General features: G+C 35.2%; 1 protein-coding gene and 1 pseudogene across 3 annotated transcripts in view; one reads left to right on the top strand and one right to left on the bottom strand.

Moving 5' to 3' along the window:
- ERBB4 (erb-b2 receptor tyrosine kinase 4) overlaps positions 1-22,079 on the bottom strand; it is a 1,081,647-nt gene that overhangs the window by 191,662 nt on the left and 867,906 nt on the right. The window lies entirely within an intron of this gene.
- On the top strand, positions 8,794-9,439 carry LOC134389270 (large ribosomal subunit protein uL11m-like; annotated as a pseudogene).

Below are 22,079 nucleotides of genomic sequence, written 5' to 3' on the forward strand. Positions count from 1 at the left end.
AGGACAATGGGTTTGCTTCATCTTGGCACTGGTAGTGCAGAGAATGTGCCTTTGGGTTTTAGCATGGGTGGTGGCTTGCCAGTAGACTCTAGCAGAAAGTCAACAGGACAAAATAACAGGCAGGATGTCATTAAATCCCTAGTGGAAGTTGAAATTTACAGGGCAAGAAAGGAAGGTTGTAGCAGCTAACAGATTTAGGAAAGAGAGGGGATAAGGGTTCTGAATGAGGCTGAGAAGATATTTAATAAAGTGTGGAAGTAACATAAATGTAACAAAGGGTAATCATCATCAGAAGGTACAAATGCAGAGTTTAATATCTCAGAGGTAGAATTTTTTTATTAAATACAAGGCAAATCTTTTCTTACCTAAGGGCATGTGAAATACAATGAATTTGCTTTCCCCTAAACCTATCCAGATCAAATCCATGTCTAAAGAATGAGCTTAAGTCTTATCTTTTTGACATCTCCCTAAAGTTCCAGTATGTATTAAGCCTTTCGTTCTCTGAAGCACAAAATACAGCATTTTATATTATTCTATCTTGGATTCATCTAAGTATCTTAACTTCTCCCATCCCATACGGAGTTAGCCATGTGAAGTCATATGTGTCTGCTGTCATACACAGATAATCTAGCACTTGGCCCCCTGGTTACATAGTTGTTGTCAACCAGAGATAGGTTTATTTATTGGTACATGGTGTGTGAAAGGACCACTGCCCAGATGCCCCTTCAAGGAAAGACTTGCTGACTTAATATCTGAAAGTGCTGCTGGCAAACAGCTTTTAGCCAAATTTCAGGAATTTCTTCAGCTGCAGAGAATCCAATCTCCCACGCTTACACCCCTTCCCGGGACATCTTCTCACTGATGGATGCCAACTCAGAATAACTTTGATGGGTCATTCAAGCTCCACGGCTACAAAAGGCATCAGAGCAGGCAGTTGTTGAGCCTGGATGTCAGCTTGATGTCTCTCTCTATCCAGTCCTACTTCCTATCCCCCCACCACAACTGTTAATCTCAAAGGAATTCCCCAAAATCATTTTGCACAGTAAATTCCTTCTCAGAGTATCCTTTCAATGGAATCCAACCTATAACGCAAACCACTTAAATATGAACTAAGTAATTATTTGCGTTTAGCAAAATTTTGTAGATTTTTTAGAAATAGCTATGACATCAAATATAGAATGCTTACCAACGTAGCTAAGAAATTATTGTAAACTGTGGAGAAACTAATCATTAATAACATAGTTGTTTATTCACAAAATATTTATTAACTGTCTCCTACTTTGTTCTGGGAACTAGAGTGGTAACCAAGACAGACAAAATACCTTACATCAGAAATGTATTGTAGCTAAAGAAATAGTGAAAGCTACATAAAAATGAAAATGATGATAATTTAGGTAAAAGGTTTTGTCACATTCTTTTATGGGTAAATTCCTTAAAGAAGGGTTTTTCATGAAGTGACTAGAATCGAAATCAATACAATCCAAGACTGAAATAGTATAAATATCATAAAGGGTGTGGTAGTTATATAACTTGCATAACAAATTCAATTTATGAAGAATTTACAGCCAACCAAAATGCATTCTCTCAAATTGCCTACTTGAGAATTACTTTTTGTCTTTATATGTACCTAGGAAGTAGTTCGAGTTATTGCCTTAGGAAATTCAGCTTATCATAAATTTATTTGAGAATAAGAAAGGTTCGAATAAAATAGTCATGTAAGAAGTATAATAACTGTTCTGGGAGAAATTTTCATAAATAAGGTAACAGTCTGTCTTAAAGTTGTAGGCAATAACTTGCCTAGAAAAGCCAATTAATCAAAGAACTTGAAGAATGTGCATTGTGAGAGACATTGTGCTGGCTGCTGAAGATTATTTCGTAAAAACACTTTAAAGTTTAGAGATGAGATTCCTGAGAAGTCCTAAAATTTTAAAATAAGAACTTGAAAAAAAAGGACTAGAAAGAAAAAAGAAGTCACTAAATTGATAGAAATAGATAGAAATAGAAAGATAATTAAAATAAAATATTAAATGGAAATAGAAAAAAATATGGTCTGAGGAATAGAGTACCTTGGAAACCCTGATCTACAGAAAAAGCAGAAAGTTCAAATATAAAACATTAAGAATAAGAAGAGAGATAATATCTATAGGGGTCATACCAGAAACAAGAAGGATTTGCAATATTATTAGGAAAACATCACTACTATTCAACATTTTTTCTAGACCCTCCAGACAATGCTTCAAGATAAGAAAAAGAAATGAGGGATTTAAATATTAGGAAGGGAGAGACAAAATTATCATTAGTTATCATGCTGTGGTTTTTCTAACCATGGATATAAACAAAATATTAGAACTAACAGACTAGCTATAAATATGCAAAATAAGAAAAATTAATTTATGCCAACAATATCCAATTAAAAAACCACATTGAGATATCATCTCACCCCAGTTAGACTGGCTATCATCAAAAAGACTGAGAACAACAAATGCTGGCGAGGATGTGGAGAAAAGGGAACTCTTCCATACTGTTGGTGGGGCTGTAAATTAGTACAGCCATTACGGAAAACAGTATGGAAGCTTCTCAAACAACTACAGATAGAACTACCATATGACCCAGCAATCCCACTTCTGGGTATGCACCCAAAGGAATGGAAATCATCATGTCGAAGGGATACCTGCACTCCCATGTTCATCACAGCTCTATTTATAATAGCCAAAATCTGAAACCAACCTAAATGTCCACCAAAAGACAAGTGGGTAAGGAAAATATGGTATATATACACAATGGAATACTATTCAGCCATAAAAAAGAAGGAAATTCTGCCATTCACAGCAACATGAATGAGCTTGGAGAAAATTATCTTAAGTGAAATAAACCAGGCATAGAAAGAGAAAAACACAGCATGTTCTCACTCGTAAAAGGGAACTAAGAAACAAACAAAGAAAGAAAGATCAACATTAAATGTTGAACTTTCAGAAGGAGAGAACAGACCTATAGATACTAGAGGTGGGAAAGGCGGAGGTCGAGGGGTAATAGGGAGTAACTGGGTAAGGGACAGAAAAAGTAATTATGATTTCTAATGATGAACATGCTAATAATATTAATTTGATCATCATATACTGTACACAAATACTAATAGTCAACTCTGTACTCCATAAATATGCATAAATAATATTTACAAATATATAAGTGAAAAATAAAATTCCAATTACAATAAGAAAAGAAACTACAAAATACTTAGAAGTAACATTGGTAAGAGAAACAATCATACTTAAAGAAAATTATAAAACTAAAATATATATGAACAAGAAGCTTCAATATTATAAAGTTTCACCTTCTCTCAAGTTAAACTATATCTTTAATTCAATGTTATATAAGATATCATTTGAGAGAGAAAGATGTTAATGCAGTAATTATAAACAACAAAAAAAGTCTGAGTGCTTTGAACAGTCATGAAAGTATGACTATTCGATTGTGGCTTGGGTTTAAAAAAAATCATTTTTAAGAAAGCAACACCATAAACAGAAATATTTATCTTAACTGCAATTTTCTCAAAGTTTCAGATGATCCTAACATATAATCTATAGAAACTCCTGATAAACCTCTATACTCTCTGCTCTTCCAGCTCCCTGAAGCCTCTGGGAGCCTCCTTCCTACTCCTAAAGACCTTTCTCCAGGTTCAGTTTTCTGATCTTGGTTCTTGATTTTTTTATTTTTTATTTTTTGTCTCTGAGCTATCTCTTCCTGAAATGTCTTTTTCCTGCACATGCAGCAAATAAAATATGAAGCTTTTTTTTCACTCTTATTCACTTTTTCAAGAGATCCAATATACTCACTTGTTATTTCTGTCCTCAACATGTGAAGGAGGGTGAAAAAAAAAAAAAAAAAGACCATTTCAAAATGGTCTGTAGGGAGGGGGCTTAGGAAAAACATCTAAAATTCTATATATTAATTCATCATCGTCTATGGCATATATGATTAAGGGGATGGGGAAATGTCTAATCAGTCAAGAAAAACAAGTCAAAAGATAGACATCAAATTCTCGACAGCACTCATCACCAGACTTAAATAGAATATGTACCATTTTTTTAATTTAAGTAGTTTCTGTAGTTTTATGAGTACTTATTGGTCTATAATCAGAACATAATAAAATAAATGGTTCAATTATACATAATATATTAACAGCCTTCAGTTCACATACACACAATTGCTTGATAAAATAATGCTTTCCAATATAGGAAATAAAGAAATGTCCAGTAATACATCAAGTGAATTTTGAGAGTTAAAGGATTTTTGTAATATAACAAAATATTAATTCAAAGGAATATTGTTATAGACTATGGTTAAATTTTCATATCAAGGCAAACTGACTGTATTATATAATATTTCAGAAAAATTACATAATGCAAATTTATCTTTTACATATTCATGTTCATTAGAGCTATACTCAATTGAAATCTAAATTATCAAAATGGTAGGGAGACATTAAGACACTACTTCACAAAAGATCTTTTGAAGTTTTATTTCCTGAATTTTTATGTAATAGTAAAATGATCACCTAAAATGATCAGTTGCTAGATGAATATTATCAATGGATTTTACAATCTAAAAAGATTCCAATTTTTTAGGATTAAGTGAAATTTATCTAAATAGAAAGTTTATGTCTTCTTCTAATGTTATTGTTTGATGAGAAAATCCTCTACTTTATTTCTTTAATGTTAGATAGTAATCAGAATGCTGTAAAAACAGGGAAAAGGATAATTCATTTAAAGTGGCAGTTTTGCATGCCTGTGGGGAATAAGAGGGAACTTTGGCTGGAGTCATCTGAAGGTTCTTGGTGGCTTCTGGTTTATAGGTACAGTGTAAGGCACCAGGGGTGCTGGTGGACTCACTATAGGCCTTTATGTTGCGAAGCATTGACTACCAAGAGCAGTGGAGGGCTTTAGACCATACATCTCTCAGTGTCCTCCTTCTGACCCCCATCCCTTCCAACAGGGTCAATGATTCTAAGCTCCTTTATATACAAATTCTAGATAAGTCCTCTACATCTAGATCATCAGCTTTTTGTCTTCCCAAAGACCTCTCTGGTAGGCATGTGAAACTTAGACAGAACAAGATTAAGCCTGAAAACGAGAAGATCAGGGAGAGATCAGGCAGGAGATGTTCTTCCAATGTTGCATGAGGCTGAGAAACAGAGGAAAGTTGTGCATGACTTGGGTGACTTACTGGATGGTGTCACCATTCATTACAGTAGAGACACACACAAAAAGTCAGGTTTCAGAGTGAAGGTTACATCAGTTTGGGACATGATGAACTGAAGACCTATGAATCTTACATGTTTTTTAAACTATTCAGAAGTTGGACATTCTGTTCTAGGTTTTAGAAGAAGGCTTTCAGAAGAAAAGACATGGCAAACAAATGAAAAATATATTTTATTTTTCATTTTAACCTGAAATAATTTTACCATTAAAATACCCCCACTTATTTCTCTTGTATAGCCATTAGATTAATTTTACTTATACTTATTCTATTTTTTAAAAATTCTTCTTGTAAAGTAAAAACTTGCACACATATACAAATACACCACACTCTACTTAAAGAGAAATTAGACTACCTTTTCTTTCAGTTTGTGTTACCCACTACTTATTAAATTGCCCATGTTATCCAAGGTTGAATTAAAATTCCACTATCTAAACATCTTATGGTGATACATATCAAAGATTCAAAGGCCCAATTTTTATTCTCACAAGTGTACTCAACAATTTGAGTATTATAACTTGGCAAAAGGAGAGATTTTTTAGTCTAGTCATGGATTTTAATCCTGATCCATTACTTACTAGGTATGGGATGTTGGACCATTCATCCACCTTCTCAGAAGTAAAGATTGTGAAGTTGAAAGATGGGGCTGAAAACAGGAATAATAATTAAAATCTCTATATGATATAATTAATATTTCTGATCCCTATTCAGAGTAGTAGGTGACTGCTCCCCATCCTGATGAGAAACTAAGAATACTTAATAGAGAATTGGAGCCAAAAAAGCACTATATTTGGGGACACCATGAACAGTGGAGATTGGGGAGAGGAGCCTAACTATAAAAAGATCTTGCTTTGTTTTTTTGTTTTGTTTTGTTTTGTTTTTAAGTCTGCACAGTGAACTGAACTACCTGCAATCACCTCCAAAAATTCTGGCAGCCAGGTGTATGAGTACAATTTTGCAGCAGCTGGTAGATTCCTCTTTGAAAAGATAAGTGGTCCCGTGGTGTTTAGCTCAAACAAATGGTCATGTACCTGCACACCATAAAGGTCAAATCACCAGATACTTGTGGAAAACCTTTAGTTCTATAAACAGAACTCATTCACACAAACAGTAAGAAAAGAACCCAGAGGGAAGAGATAATTCAAGGAACAGAAAATAACATTTAAAAGTACAGCATCATAAAACAGATGAGAAAATATATTGCATTCATTAACTAAGAATATTGTTTTTTTTAAAAAGATGACAAAATGTTTATGAAAATTAAAAGTATAATACATGATATTTTATAAAATACTACTTAGAAAAGTCAAGAAAATTCTCAAAAAAGTAGAAAAAAATTATAAATCTGGAAAATCTGTAAAAGCAGATTAGAAAATCAGAGGATTAACCCAGAAGGTCCAGCAACTAATTGATAAGAATTCCAGGAAAAAAATAAATTAAATAAACAGAAAAAAAAATGACATAAATAATATCAAAGATGCCATGGAGGAAAAATCCACATGGGGGAAGGATTTAAGTTTCCAGATTCAAAGGGTCCCTCAAGAGTTCAGCACAACAAATGGAAAAAATAAAATTCCAAGGGTCATCAGTTGGCAATTTTGAGAACAGCAGAAAAGAGAAAAGATTCTAAAATATTGTCAAGAGGAAAAAAGGTATCTGGAATCAGAATGACATTGGAATTCATAACAGTAATATTAGAAACTAGAAAAACTGGAGAAATGTTTGTAAAACATTGAAGGAAAAGAACTATCAATTAAACTTCATACTCAGGCAAACTATCAATCAAATGTGGAGGCAGAAAAAATATTTTCAAATATGACGATTTCCAAAGAGAAAGGAAGAAAGAACAGAAAAGAAAAGCACCATTACCACATACCCTTTCTCAGGAAGCTATTGGTATAAGATTATGTCAATTATCAACTTATTGCCTCTCAGCTACAAATACACCCTTCAATGCACCCTCTGTGATAAATAAATGAATTCCTTTAAACATATCTTCTTCAAGTGAACATGATATTAAGCTTTTAAGTAGAGGGCTCTACAGGGACACTGCAAGAGGAAGAGGCTTCCTGCAATTTCTGGTACAGGTTGGGAAGCAGGATGAGCATCTGTTGGGTGTGGGTAAGGGGCAGATGTCAGCAGTGTGGGTGTGAGAAAATTTGGTAAAGCCACAGGCTCTGGACCTGGTTGGTCTTTCCTGATGCTGAAGGCTCAGATGAGAAGCTTTTAACATGAAAACCAGTACTGCAAGGCCTGCCTACTCTGCAGGCTTCCTGATGGTGGAGATGCCAAGACTCTCAGCTAGCCCTCATAGTATCCGCACTCAGTGGCCTGCTTGGACTCTACTGGCAAGCCCGTCCTGGTCCATCTGGATTCCCTCAACATCCACACCATCGGTTGCTAATCACTTGCTCCCCAGCCTATGCTCGTATGCTTGCCCAACCACACCAGATAGTTCCAGCCTGTCTAAACCAGCAAACTTTTCTGCTACCCGGTGGCCAAGCCATATCTCGAACAAAAGTCTGAATCCCTTCAAATTTATCCTCCCTGAGGTACTCTCTCTCACCCCTAGGGCATCATTTTCGAGTTTCTTTTTATTTTACAGTTACTCTTTTGCCATAGTGAATGTTAAACTTCCCCTGTTCAACTCGCAATGTGGTTTCTCTCTCCTGGCTGGACCCAGACTACTACTAAAGATGTGCTTTCACTAAAATTAAATACTGAACCGGGAAAGAGGTTGATATGATGTCAGAAGCTAAAGGATCCAACTCAGCTTAGAGGCAAAGAGAGATTCTTGATGATGAGGAACAGAGGACCCAGAATTATAGCTGGGCCTTTGACCAAGACACTACACATCCAGATTGTAGCATGAGGGCGAAGTTCTTAAGGAAGAATTTACCCCAGATAAGAGAGAAACGGAGAGAGTAACTGATGGATTTCCTGAAGCATCTGAGGTTGGAGTAAAGAGAATTCTGCATATATGTGTTGGAAGAATTAGATGAAGGAATATAAAACACCTAGAAAAATGTTCTTAATAAAACAATCGGCATTGAACAATACCTACATACTATTGTACTAAAAAAAGAGCCAGTATAATTTGGAAGTATGATACAAATATTACACAGAGAATATGAGTGCAAAAAAAAAGGAAGTGCAGGAAAAGATCTGAGAAAGCTAAACATTCATTTTCTATATCAGAAAGTCAGTAGATCAAGTAACGGCGATAGAAGCATATTTTTAGAAATGTGGGGGTAAATACCAAGAGAAATAGCTAAAAGTTATCTCTAGAAAGCATTACTTGGGGGGGGGGCAATCAACAGGGCAAGAGGCTATATTTTTGATTGTAAGCCTTATAGTATTACACACTTCATGTATATTGGGTGTATATGTATTTATATCTATATATTATATAATATCTATTTTTATCTATCTATATATACCACTCTGATCAAAAAAAAAAAAAAAATGAGGGAAAAAACCTCATTAAAAGTTTCCACTACAAAAGACGGTTAAGAGAATAAAAGGCGCTGGCCCAGGATGGCAGCCAGGAGCGTCACTCTAGCTGCTGCCCTGAGGGAAACTAAGGCCGGGAGCTGTGCATCATGTGGAAGCTCAGCTCTCAGCTGGGCCATGCAGGCCCTCAGGAAGCCCGAGGCCCTTGGCGTGATCAGGACCATTTTGTGGCTTGGTCAGGGTAAGTCCCGGCCACAACCAGGTCCCATCCTGAGTCAGCGAGCTGTTCCCATCACCATTTCTGCAAGGAGTTCCACAAGAAGACAAAGGACATCAAGGATGTTCCTCTGCCTAACAAGATTTTTGTGTGAAGCCTGACAGGACATTTGAAACCAAGCTTGGACAGCCCTCTGTTGCCTGCTTCCTAAAAGCAGCTGCTGGGATCTAACAGGGGACCTGGCAGACAGGGAAAGAGGTGGCAGGCCTGGTGATCTTGAAGCATGTGGATGACATCGCCCTTGTCGAAGCTCAGGATGACGCCTTTGCCCTTCAGGGTGTACCCCTGTCCTCTGTTGTCTGCTCCATCACCGGCCCTGCCCATTCTCTGGGCACAAGCGTGATGAAGGACCTCAGTTCAGAAGAAGACCTGGCAGCTTTCTGGAGGGAGAGAGCCGAGTTCCTGGCTGATCAGAAAGTGACAGATTTGGCAGCATGGGCAGAAGCTGCCTAGAAGTGAGCCCTCCTCTCCCACTCCAAGATTTCGAAGGAAGCATCTGGGAGGGGGGGCCAGTTGGGGACGCTGTGACAAAGGGGAGGAAGGGAGGTCACACCAACCTGCTTATTATTTTCCTGACTTTAAATGATATATTTTCACACATATGGTTGTATCAAGGGATCAAACATGAATAAACATCCTTTGTCACCCCTCCCTGCTGCACCCCCCCCCCCAAAAAAAAGAAACAGAGGACAAGAGAAAAATGAGGCTACGCAGTTTGAAGTAAAAATGTCCTCTGGTCTCTTTGGTTGGACGGAAAGTATTAACTGTTCATAGCAGTCACCCATCGGGATGCCTCTCTAGTTCTCCCCCCACCCCTGCTTTTCAGGAATTAGTAATTCACCCTATATTAATAATAAATATCTGGACCATCAGTAGCCATTTTGAACAACGGAACTGTGTCTTCTTTATTTGACCCAGGGATAGGCACAATCCTAAGATAGGGCAATGAGAATCTCTTTCCTAAACCCTGCTCCCTGAACGAGGGGTTTGTGGGCACTTCACACAAGCTAGCAGAAACTGAAGTGACAGAGGTCTCTGTTGATCCTTACAGCCTTTAATTTCCTAGTTCCAGGTCATTCCTGAGGCAGAACTGTATTCCTGCTATTTGGGCTCCACAAGATTTCCATTAATTGCTCAACTGGGCATATTTCATTTATTTTTTTGATTGAAGTATTACAGAATCCCATATTTAGAAAGTAATTCCACTCTCTCAAACTAGTCATTAGTTTATACCATCTTATGTTTTTTCCTTGACATACTGCGGATCAAGTCTTGTAGTCTAATATTTAGGCCAACTAATGTTGCAGTGGTAAATTAAAAATGTCAGTTATCAGGATAAAATGTAAATATATTATTATTGTCTGTAAGGTGTTATCCTAGTAATCAACACTGTGAGAGAAAGCAACATGAATGGAAACTCAGTTTATATGAACATAGTAAGTCATGAGATTTCTTCAGATCTGAATTAAGCTTCTACCTAAATTTTTGTTTGTTTCATGTTTCTTTAAATTGTGAAACTGATTTAGTTCTTACTTACAGGTAAATTTTACCTTGATATTATGCCACCATTCCCCATCAAACACTGATGTGTTCCTAAATTTAAGCACTTGAGAAGGAAAAACCCAAATGATAAATATTACTTAGAAATCCTCCAAGGACCCTTGTCCCTGGATTCTTTATGCTCTAATGCTGATTTGTAAGTCAAATAATTTAGGTGTATGCCAATGTTCATATTGTCTTACCAACTTCATAACGCAAGGAGTCCTTGTAATGCAATATCTCATCAAAACAATAGTTAGATAACATAGGTTCAAAATGCTTCAAAAATGTCTTAGCTGGCAAATACATATTTTTAAACAGATTGTTAGGTTGACTTAAATATCAGAATTGTCTTTCATCAAGTCCTGATTGGCTGACTGGTAACCTTGAACTGACATTGTCTCGTTTTGAATGCATTTAATTTAGGGCAATGAAAAAAATACCTCACATTACTAACAGAGATATCTTCAAACCTTCATTTACTATTCACATAACAATAATTTGGCATATACGTTACCCTTTAGAAATTGAAGGATCACTGTATCTATTTGAATTACTAATCCTCAAGAGACATGTAGAGAAAATTCCTAAAAAATGGGAAGAAATATAGGCTTTCATTTTCCTACTGTGAAAAGTTTGCATTAATTATGCAAGTCTTTCTGCCAACATATACTTTAAAGCTGGATGGTCTTTGTTGTTTTATCACCACAATGAATGGAGGAAAACTTATTCAACACGCTTGATCATAGTTAACAGATTTCACAAAATACTGCTTCTTTTTTTGTTTCTCTGATATTGTTTTAAGAAGTTCAAACTCAGCAAAATTTAAATCTAAAAGGGAGAATATAATTTATTGATTAGAAATGGGCCGTAGTGCATGAGCCTTGTAATGAGATAAATATTAAGTTCACTGAAGGAAAGCTCTGTACATCATCTGCACTCATTCTAGGAAATGGTGAACTGCTAAACCTATGGAAAGACCATGGAAAGATACTCAAACATGAGGGTCTCTTCAAACTTAACAGTAATTTCAATCAGACCACAATTTAGGAAAATATGAGAGTTCTCACCCATTTCCTATCTCATTGCAACATATGCCCTGCTGTTGTCCTAATCTCCTGAAGTCAACCAAAATCTTGGCAGATGTCCTAGAATTAATTTACTCCTAAGAGAGATTACAAACATTGGAACTGTGTCTATCAATCCCAGTTTATTTCCAGTTCCAAAGTGTGTCATCCTGAAAAGAACTCCTGACTCAAAAGATGGAAAATGAATAGAAGCTATTTTTCCATAATATCCTGAATTACTTCACATGTAATTTAACAGATAATAGATATTTTCATACTAATAGCTATTAATTTGTTATTATATTTGTTAGAATCTGACAGTTATAAAAAACAATATTTTATATTTACATAACACATAATAGATAATTAAAAAATCACTTTTAGCATCTTAACCCTTGATCATTTACTTCTTATTATTTTGCTTTTCAAAACCAGAGAGATTAACTGGGTTTCCCACTTGGCTCCCAACTTGTAGGTAGCAGAAGCAGAATTTAGACCAATATCTTCTATACTAAGTATTTCTAAACTAAGTATTTCTTCTATGTAAGAGTTCTCCTAATTAGTATTTGTAAACTTCTCATTAAAATATTAAAATGGGAAAATAGAACTGCCCTCTTAAAAAAATCTTACTGAAGTCACCTAGAAGTTTGTCAATTAAATTAATTAAATTTTTGACACAGATGGTGACAAATTTCTATGGACAATAGATAAAGCATTAAGTAAAGGAATGATAATCTATAATAACAATTGTTTACTTCAGAAGCAGTGGAAGACTTCATGCCTCATTAAGGAAAGGTTTTTACTCCATTTTTAGTTTTAGAAACTCTGCCAGCAGAATTATATCCAAATTGTTTATAAATATTTCAATTTCCATTTGTAGATAGGAATGTTATTTCCTTAACAATTACACATGCCTATGAATTTACTGTACAAAAAAAATTGCTAAAGATATATGTAGATATTATAAGAAAAGATAACCAAATTGAAGAGAAATAAATGAATGTTGTTTTGACATGGCACTACTTTTCTCTGTAGGCAGCTACTTTCAATGGCAATTGGATCATCAAGCTGAAGAACTGATTTATCTCTAATGAAATTGTTGATATTATTTATAGATCTCAATAATATAAAGATAAGCTAAAAATATTGCTATTGTCATTATATGAGAGAAATACGAGCAAAAAAAAAACAGAACATTTTCAATATATGTTCATACCTATTAATCCAATAAAATAAGAGAATTCATGGCATTCTTTGGGGGAGAATTTACAGCCAGAAATTCTTAATAAATAACCCCCACATGTAATAAGTAATTAATATGGAAATTAACAAAGTTTTGCTTTTAAATAAAATAGAAATATTTTTTAAAGAAACATATTTAATGCAAGAAAGTGTAAGGCTTAGAATAAGGAATTATGCACTTATATCCAAGAACTATATTTAAACTTTAATATCATACTTTCAGGGAGCAAGTGTTAAATGTCACAGAAAAATATTTGTATGTTCACTTATTCTCACCTCACTTAAAACAGAGAACAGAACACATACAAACAAAAGATGGGAAAAAAATGTACATCTACGGCAAAAATAAAATAAGGATCGAAAAAATAAATTGAAGCAGAGGGTCAATTTATTTCCTAAAATGCATGCATTTTAACATAAAACCCAAGCTTTTTAGCAATATATTCTTTTCAGCAAAAAAGAAAAGTCAAGTATTGTACTAGATACAGCATGAAGGTGGGAGTAAATAACTTAGACAAATGTGACCAAGTAAATTGGAAGGCCAAATAACTGGTATTTTTTCATCGGTGAAAAATACAAAAGATCCCTATATCTACCATTAATTATGATATTTTCCTCTTCTAATCTCCTATCGTACTTTCTCTGTTCCACTTGATGAAACGTTCTATATTGTTATGAATTCAGTGTGCTAAACTTTAACCTCTCTAAGGTTAAGGCTATGTCACTCTAGTTACATTTATAATTCTTAGCGTACATGGATAGCACAGGATTTTGCACATAAAAATCTATTAAAAAATAAATAAAGTAAACATATTTTACCTATCCATCAAAACTAAAAACAAATCTTTACCGAGAACTTACTATGCAAATGGGTATTGCAGAGGTTACAAAGTATGAAATAGCTATTAACCAAAAGATATTTACAACCATTGTTAGCAATGCAAAAATAACACATACCCAAAGGTAAAGAATAATTAGTTATTAGCTATAATATCCTAGTGTACAAATTATAAACTTAGTAGAAAATAAAAGAGAAGAGAGTAATGTAAGTTGGAATTTATTCTCTTTTTCAGTAGACATTAAACAACAAACTAGAGAATATTGTGTTTTGAAGCATATCTCTGCCAAAAAAAAAAAAAAGAAAACTTTTTCTTTAGCAAGAGTATAGTAACACGTTAATTATGTGAATGAGTGTTCCACATTTTGAAATGAAATTATTTTAAGGGAACTTATCTCATTGCTTTAATCACAAGAGGACAGTCCTTTTCTTTCTGACCTTACACTCAAACCCCTTGTGTTTGCAAATCTCCCAGAAAAGCTTACAAGTTTCCTATAGTTAATTTTACATATGCTTGCTAGAGCTGACGACTTTTAATTGACTGGTCACATTTACCTATTATTTATAAGTATTATACCAAACATATTCCTGATTCACTAAAATTTCTTTGTGGGGATATAAGGAAATTATAGTGAAAATAGCTGAAATCAAATGGGCTCTTAGATCTTAATTATAAAGCATCAAAAATAAAAAAGAAAAAGAAAAAAAAAATAGCTGGTTCCCTTGGCTATTTTCTTACCAGGAAACAAATGAAAGAGAAATTTATTTCCAACCATAAATCCCAAAAGTTTCATTTTCATTTTCCCCAAGTTAACTTTCTCACCTAGCTAAGCAGCATTTCCTGCTATTATTAGCTGCTGGTCGAATATCAGCTGACCAGTAATCATCAAACTCCTCAGTTCAATGAGCTTAGAGACTCCCAAGGAACTCAATGTATGCAGACTTCTGCTTACAGCTTCTAATTATTTTCTAACAGATAATGAGACATTTCAGTTCACAGAGGTTAGATTAAATTTGTAAGTGGATCAAAACTCTAGATAAAATTTCAGCAGTAAGGTTCATTGTACAGAACCCCCAGCTTTTTAGTTTTGAGATAAAGGGCCCTCACTGATTGCTTATTCCTCTGAGACAAACTGGTCTCAAGATTCTACCACCTCAGAGGTGCCCATTCTTTTCTAATCACACTGTGCCAAATCATACATAAATTGTAAGGGACAGGCACCGGAACAGTGGCTTCTTAGGAGCTGCAGTAACATTTAGAAATGTTCAGAAAACGTCTTGATATCTATTGCTTACTGAGAAAAATTAATTAAGCTATTTATGTAGCATATACAGTACAACTTATTGTTTTAACAGGCTTAAAGAAGTATAGATTCAATGGTAATCATCTCATGAAGCATGGTAATGACAAAATTAAAATGTTATCAATGTCCTGAAAAAAAATGTAGCAGAACTTGCTGAACTGAAGAAGTTATTCAGCGAAATAAAAAACACAATGGAGAGTTTAACCAGCAGGCTTGTCGAAGTTGAAGAGAGAAAGTCTGAACTTGAAGATGGGCTGTTTGAAATGGCACAAGCAGACAAAAAGAAAGAAAAAAGAATCAAGGACATTGAAGAAAATCTGAGAGAGATATCAGACAACCTTAAGCGCTCAAATATCCGAGTCATGGGTATTCCAGAAGGGGAGGAAAATGGAGATTCCATTGAAAACATATTCAAAAAAATAGTGGCAGAAAACTTCCCAGGTATAGGAAAAGTCACGGATCTTCAGATCCAGGAAACTCAACGATCTCCAAACGTATTCAACCCAAAAAGGCCTTCTCCAAGACATGTTATAGTCAAATTGGCAAAACTCAGAGACAAAGAGAGAATCTTAAAAGCTGCAAGAGAGAAGCGTCAAATCACCTGTAAGGGAGCCCCAATCAGGCTAACATCAGACTTTTCATCACAAACCCTAAAAGCTAGAAAGGAATGGGATGATATTTTCAAAATACTAAAAGACAAAGATTGCCAGCCAAGAATACTCTACCCTGCAAGGCTATCCTTCCGAAATGAAGGGCAAATAGTATATTTCTCAGACAAACAAAAACTGTGGGAGTTCACTACCACACGACCACCCTTACAAGAAATCCTCAAGGGAGTACTGGGTTTGGTTCCTGAAAAATAACTACCACTGCCATAAAAACCCAAGAAAAATCAATACCCACTAGTATAATAAAAATGGCATTCATGAAGAGAAAACAAACAAACAAAAACGCTATCTACAACCTAAGGAAACAACAAACACAGAAAACAAACAGTAAATCAGAAAGCAAGGAACAAAAGACACCTAAGACAACCAAACAACCAATAAAATGCTAGGAATAAATCAACACCTTTCAATAACAACTCTCAATGTAAAAGGCTTAAATTCCCCAATCAAAAGACACAGACTGGCTGACTGGATCAAAAAGGAGGACCCAACTATATGCTGCCTACAAGAGACTCACCTCACCCATAAAGATTCACACAGGCTAAGAGTGAAAGGATGGAAAAGATTTACCATGCAAACAGAAAAGAAAAACGAGCTGGAGTAGCTATTCTTATATCTGACAAAATAGACTTTAAACTAAAAACCATAAAAAGAGACAATGAGGGACACTACTTAATGATAAAAGGACTGATCCATCAACAAGAAATAACAATCATAAATATGTACACACCCAATGTTAGAGCAGCCAGATTTATAAAACAAACTCTATCAGACCTAAAGAAGGAAATAGACACTAATACCATGATAGCAGGGGACCTGAACACCCCACTGTCAATATTAGACAGATCATCTAGGCAAAGAATCAGTAGAGAAACACAAGATCTAAACAAGACTCTAGACCAATTGGAATTGGCAGATATCTACAGAACATTCCACCCAACAACCTCAGAATATTCATTCTTCTCATCAGCACATGGATCATTCTCCAGGATAGATCACATATTAGGTCACAAATCAAGTCTCAATAAATTCAAAAAAATTGGAATTATCCCATGTATCTTCTCAGACCACAATGGATTAAAACTAGAAATTAATAACAAACGAAACTCTGGAAACTATACAAACACATGGAAATTAAACAGCATTCTACTTAATGACATATGGGTCCAAGAAGAAATCAAGCAGGAAATCAAAAAATTTATTGAAACTAATGAAAATAATGATACATCATACCAAAACCTGTGGGATACTGCAAAAGCAGTATTGAGGGGAAAATTTATTGCATTAAACGCTCACTTCAGAAGAATGGAAAGATGGCAAGTGAACAACCTAACACTTCACCTTAAAGAACTAGAAAAACAAGAACAATCCAAACCTAAAGTTAGCAGACGGAAAGAAATCATTAAGATCAGAGCAGAACTGAATGAAATTGAAAACCAAAAAACAATACAAAAGATCAATGAATCAAAAAGTTGGTTTTTTGAAAAGATAAATAAAATTGACAAACCGTTGTTAGTATGGTTAACTAAAAAAAAGAAGAGAGAAGACTCAAATAACAAAAATTAGAAATGAAAAAGGCGATATTACAACTGATTCATCTGAAATACAAGGAATCATTAGAGACTACTATAAACAACTATACGCTAACAAATTTGAAAATCTGGAGGAAATGGATAAATTTCTGGACACACACAAGCTCCCAAAACTGAACCATGAAGACGTAGAAAATTTGAACAGACCAATAACAATAAAGGAAATTGAAGCTGTTATCAGAAGGCTCCCAACAAAGAAAAGCCCAGGACCAGATAGATTCACAGCAGAATTTTACCAAACATTCAAAGAGGAATTGACACCGATTCTTTACAAACTATTCCAAAAGATTGAAACGGACGCACATCTCCCAAACTCATTCTATGAAGCAAACATCATCCTGATACCAAAACCAGGTAAAGATATAACCAAAAAAGTAAACTACAGGCCGATATCCTTGATGAATATAGATGCAAAAATCCTCACTAAAATACTAGCAAACAGAATACAGCAACACATACGTAAAATTATTCACCACGATCAAGTGGGATTCATCCCAGGGATGCAAGGTTGGTTCAACATACGCAAATCAATAAATGTGATACACCATATTAATAAACTCAAACACAAGGACCATATGATCATCTCTATAGATGCTGAAAAAGCATTTGATAAAGTTCAGCACTCATTCATGACAAAGACCCTCTATAAGTTAGGTATAGAGGGAAAGTATCTCAACATAATTAAAGCCATATATGCCAAACCCACTGCCAATATCATCCTGAATGGGGAAAAGCTGAAAGCTTTTCGTTTAAGAACAGGAACTAGACAAGGATGCCCACTCTCACCACTCCTATTCAACAAAGTGTTGGAAGTACTAGCCAGAGCAATCAGAGAAGAGAAGGAAATAAAGGACATCCAGATTGGAAAAGATGAAGTCAAACTGTCCCTGTTTGCAGATGACATGATCCTATATATCAAACAGCTTAAAACCTCTACAAAAAAACTCTTGGAATTGATAAATGATTTCAGCACAGTAGCAGGATACAAAATCAACACACAAAAATCAGTAGCATTTCTTTTCTCCAATAGTGAACATGCAGAACAAGAAATCAAGAAAGCCTGCCCATTTACAATAGCCACCAAAAAAATAAAATACTTAGGAATTGAGTTAACCAAGGAGGTGAAAAATCTCTATAATGAGAACTACAAACCACTGCTGAGAGAAATTAGAGAGGATACAAGAAGATGGAAAGATATTCCATGCTCTTGGATTGGAAGAATCAACATAGTGAAAATGTCCATACTACCCAAAGTGATATACAAATTCAATGCAATCCCCATCAAAATTCCAAAGACATTTTTCTCAGAAATGGAAAAAACTATCCAGTCATTTATATGGAACGATAAAAGACCACGCATAGCCAAAGCAATGCTGAGCATAAAAAATAAAGCTGGAGGCATAACACTACCTGACTTTAAGCTATACTACAAAGCTATAATAACCAAAACAGTATGGTACTGGCATAAAAACAGACACACTGATCAATGGAATAGAATAGAGAATCCAGAAATCAACCCACACACTTACTGCCATCTGATCTTTGACAAAGGCACCTAGCCTATTCACTGGCGAAGGGACTGCCTCTTCAGCAAATGGTGCTGTGATAACTGGATATCCATATGCAGGAGAATGAAACTAGATCCATACCTCTCACCGTATACTAAAATCAACTCAAAGTGGATTAAGGATTTAAATATACACCCTGAAACAATAAAACTTCTTAAAGAAAACATAGGAGAAACACTTCAGGAAATAGGACTGGACACAGACTTCATGAATACAACCCCAAAAGCACGGGCAACCAAAAGAAAAATAAACAAATGGGATTATATCAAACTAAAAAGCTTCTGCACAGCAAAAGAAACAATTAACAGAGTTAAAAGACAACCAACAGAGTGGGAGAAAATATTTGCAAAATATACATCTGACAAAGGATTCATATCCAGAATGTATAAGGAACTCAAACAACTTTACAAGAAGAAAACAAGCAACCCAATTAAAAAATGGGCAAAAGAGCTAAATAGGCATTTCGCTAAGGAAGATATACAAATGGCCAACAGACATATGAAAAAATGCTCAACATCACTCAGCATCCGGGAAATGCAAATCAAAACTACACTGAGATACCACCTAACCCCAGTTAGGATGGCTAAAATCCAAAAGACTCTGAACAATAAATGCTGGCGAGGTTGCGGAGAAAAAGGAACTCTCATACATTGTTGGTGGGACTGTAAAATGGTGCAGCCTCTATGGAAAATGGTATGGAGGTTCCTCAAACAATTGCAGATAGATCTACCATACGACCCAGCTATCCCACTGTTGGGAATATACCCAGAGGAATGGAAATCATCAAGTCGAAGGTATACCTGTTCTCCAATGTTCATCGCAGCACTCTTTACAATATCCAAGAGTTGGAACCAGCCCAAATGTCCATCATCAGATGAGTGGATATGGAAAATGTGGTACATTTACACAATGGAATACTACTCAGCTATAAAAACGAATGAAATACTGCCATTTGCAACAACATGGATGGACCTCGAGAGAATTATATTAAGTGAAACAAGTCAGGCACAGAAAGAGAAATACCACATGTTCTCACTTATTGGTGGGAGCTAAAAATTAATATATAAATTCACACACACACACACACACACACACACAAAACCGGGGGGGGGAGGGGGAAGAAGATATAACAACCACAATTACTTGAAGTTGATACCACAAGCAAACAGAAAGGACATTGTTGGGGGGGAGGGGGGGAGGGAGAAGGGAGGGAGGTTTTGGTGATGGGGAGCAATAATCAGCCAAAATGTATATCGACAAAATAAAATTTTTTAAAAAAATCAAAAAAAAAATTAAAATGTTTATGAAATATCATGTATGAGAAATTTTCGTGTGTAAATTCAAAGGATTTGTCGTTTTTTAAAGAAAGTTTTACATACTTTATTTTTCAAATCTGAGTGTAAAAGTGAGTGACATAAAATGTCATATGGAGCAATAATAAATAAGAAAATGACAAGGTCATCAATAGGGTTTTGAGAGGCAAGAATACCTCTTGAGCAAAGCTCGATTCCCATCAGTGCAACAAGGCAGCCTCACGAACTCAGAAGAAACAAATCAGGAGAAATAAAACTCTTTACCTAATTACCATATGTTTTCTTACTGTGGCAACTGTCTCTCACTCAGACAATGTGATCTTTTGGAGAAAGAAGAGTAATGGCCTGAGAAGTCAGTAGACTTTGGAGCTGGAAGATTCAGATTCCAGCTCTGTCTTCCTTTACTGGCTTTGGAATGAAACCAATTATCTAAATTATTTAAATGCTGTCTGTGTGCTTCCTCACAATATAGGCATATTAATACCCATTTGTAGGTATTCCTGTGGCTCAGTCTAGATGCAAAGAATCCTTTCTTTCTTCGCTTGAGAATTTACAATTTCTATCTTAATTTTACATATTTATTTGGTTCTAGACAACAGTTTAAAAATATCTCTGCTATTAATAGTTAATGCAAGGTGGAACGTGATCAGGAAGGACATGCTAGCCTAATCCCTTCCCACCCAGCTTTGGTATGTCATTAAGCTAACATTTTTATGCAAATCAACTACAGTCCATTTCCACATTGCAGAAATTTGCTCCTGCAGTTAAAAAGGAGGGGGGTATCAGTACAAATAAAACAGTACTCAAATCATCATTGTTTACATAATATCTTCATTAATCTAGATGAAAATCACCCCATGTGTGACCTAGAATTACTGACTCCTATTGCTGAATGTGGTGTTCAGTTGCAAATATTAAGTTCTCTCCCAAGCTGGGGTGATCTTTATCGTCTGCTTCAGAGGACACTTTCTTTCACTAGGACCATTACTTAAGAGTGATGATGGTGTGAAGATGATGCCAACAAAGTTTCTGTTCACAAATTCCTTTGATGCAACCAGGTCAGAGCAGATCCATTGATCTGTTTAGTTTCTGGCAGCCTATGATTTGGAAATAGTAGACATAAACCTCTGACTGCTACAGCAGTGGTGTGAGGCAGAAGAATCCTTTTGATCATTCTGAGAAACTATCATAACAGAAAGTTGGAGATATCCTTGTGAAGTAGTCACTTTTGTAGTACCATGTTTATCAACACCAATCATGTGATAATTCTAATAGATGATTAAACTTCCAAAGGAAGATTAAAGAAATATGATGGGGAGTATATTTACCATTTATCCACACACCACAGTGGAGCGAACACACACACACACACACACACACACACACACACACACACACACACACACACACACACATATACACCAGGGTACTTCATAAAAGTTCTTAGAAAAATTGAATTAAAAGATAATACAAATAATTCCATTAATTTTTTGAAGACCCCTTGTATATAAATATTACAAATATTACATATATATACACATGCACACAATACACATATTGTTATATTTATATAATACTAATATATAAATACATAATATATACTGATTCCACTATGCAGATATACATATATGTGTGTGTATCCCGTTGCAAATAGCATAGCATAGTAAGCCTTTATTCGCTGAACCATTTAAATCACCGCTAAACCACCATTCGCTTAAATCACTGTTCTATGATTAATTAAAGTCACTTTTTGCCATATAATGCAAACCAGAACTTTTTTGTAGATAGTTCCCTCCTTCTGCAGAACAATATTTTGTATCCTTGAATCTATAAACAGTTCATCTATATCAAGGTTATATATGTCCAAAATTGTTTGCTGGTTTTCTGGAAATTCTATTTGCTGGTCTTTGCTTGTCCTGTGGGCAGAGCTTTCTACCTTCATTTTATGAACAATCTTAATAT

This window comes from Cynocephalus volans, chromosome 1 (genome assembly GCF_027409185.1).
Source record: "Cynocephalus volans isolate mCynVol1 chromosome 1, mCynVol1.pri, whole genome shotgun sequence".
NCBI lineage: Eukaryota > Metazoa > Chordata > Mammalia > Dermoptera > Cynocephalidae > Cynocephalus > Cynocephalus volans.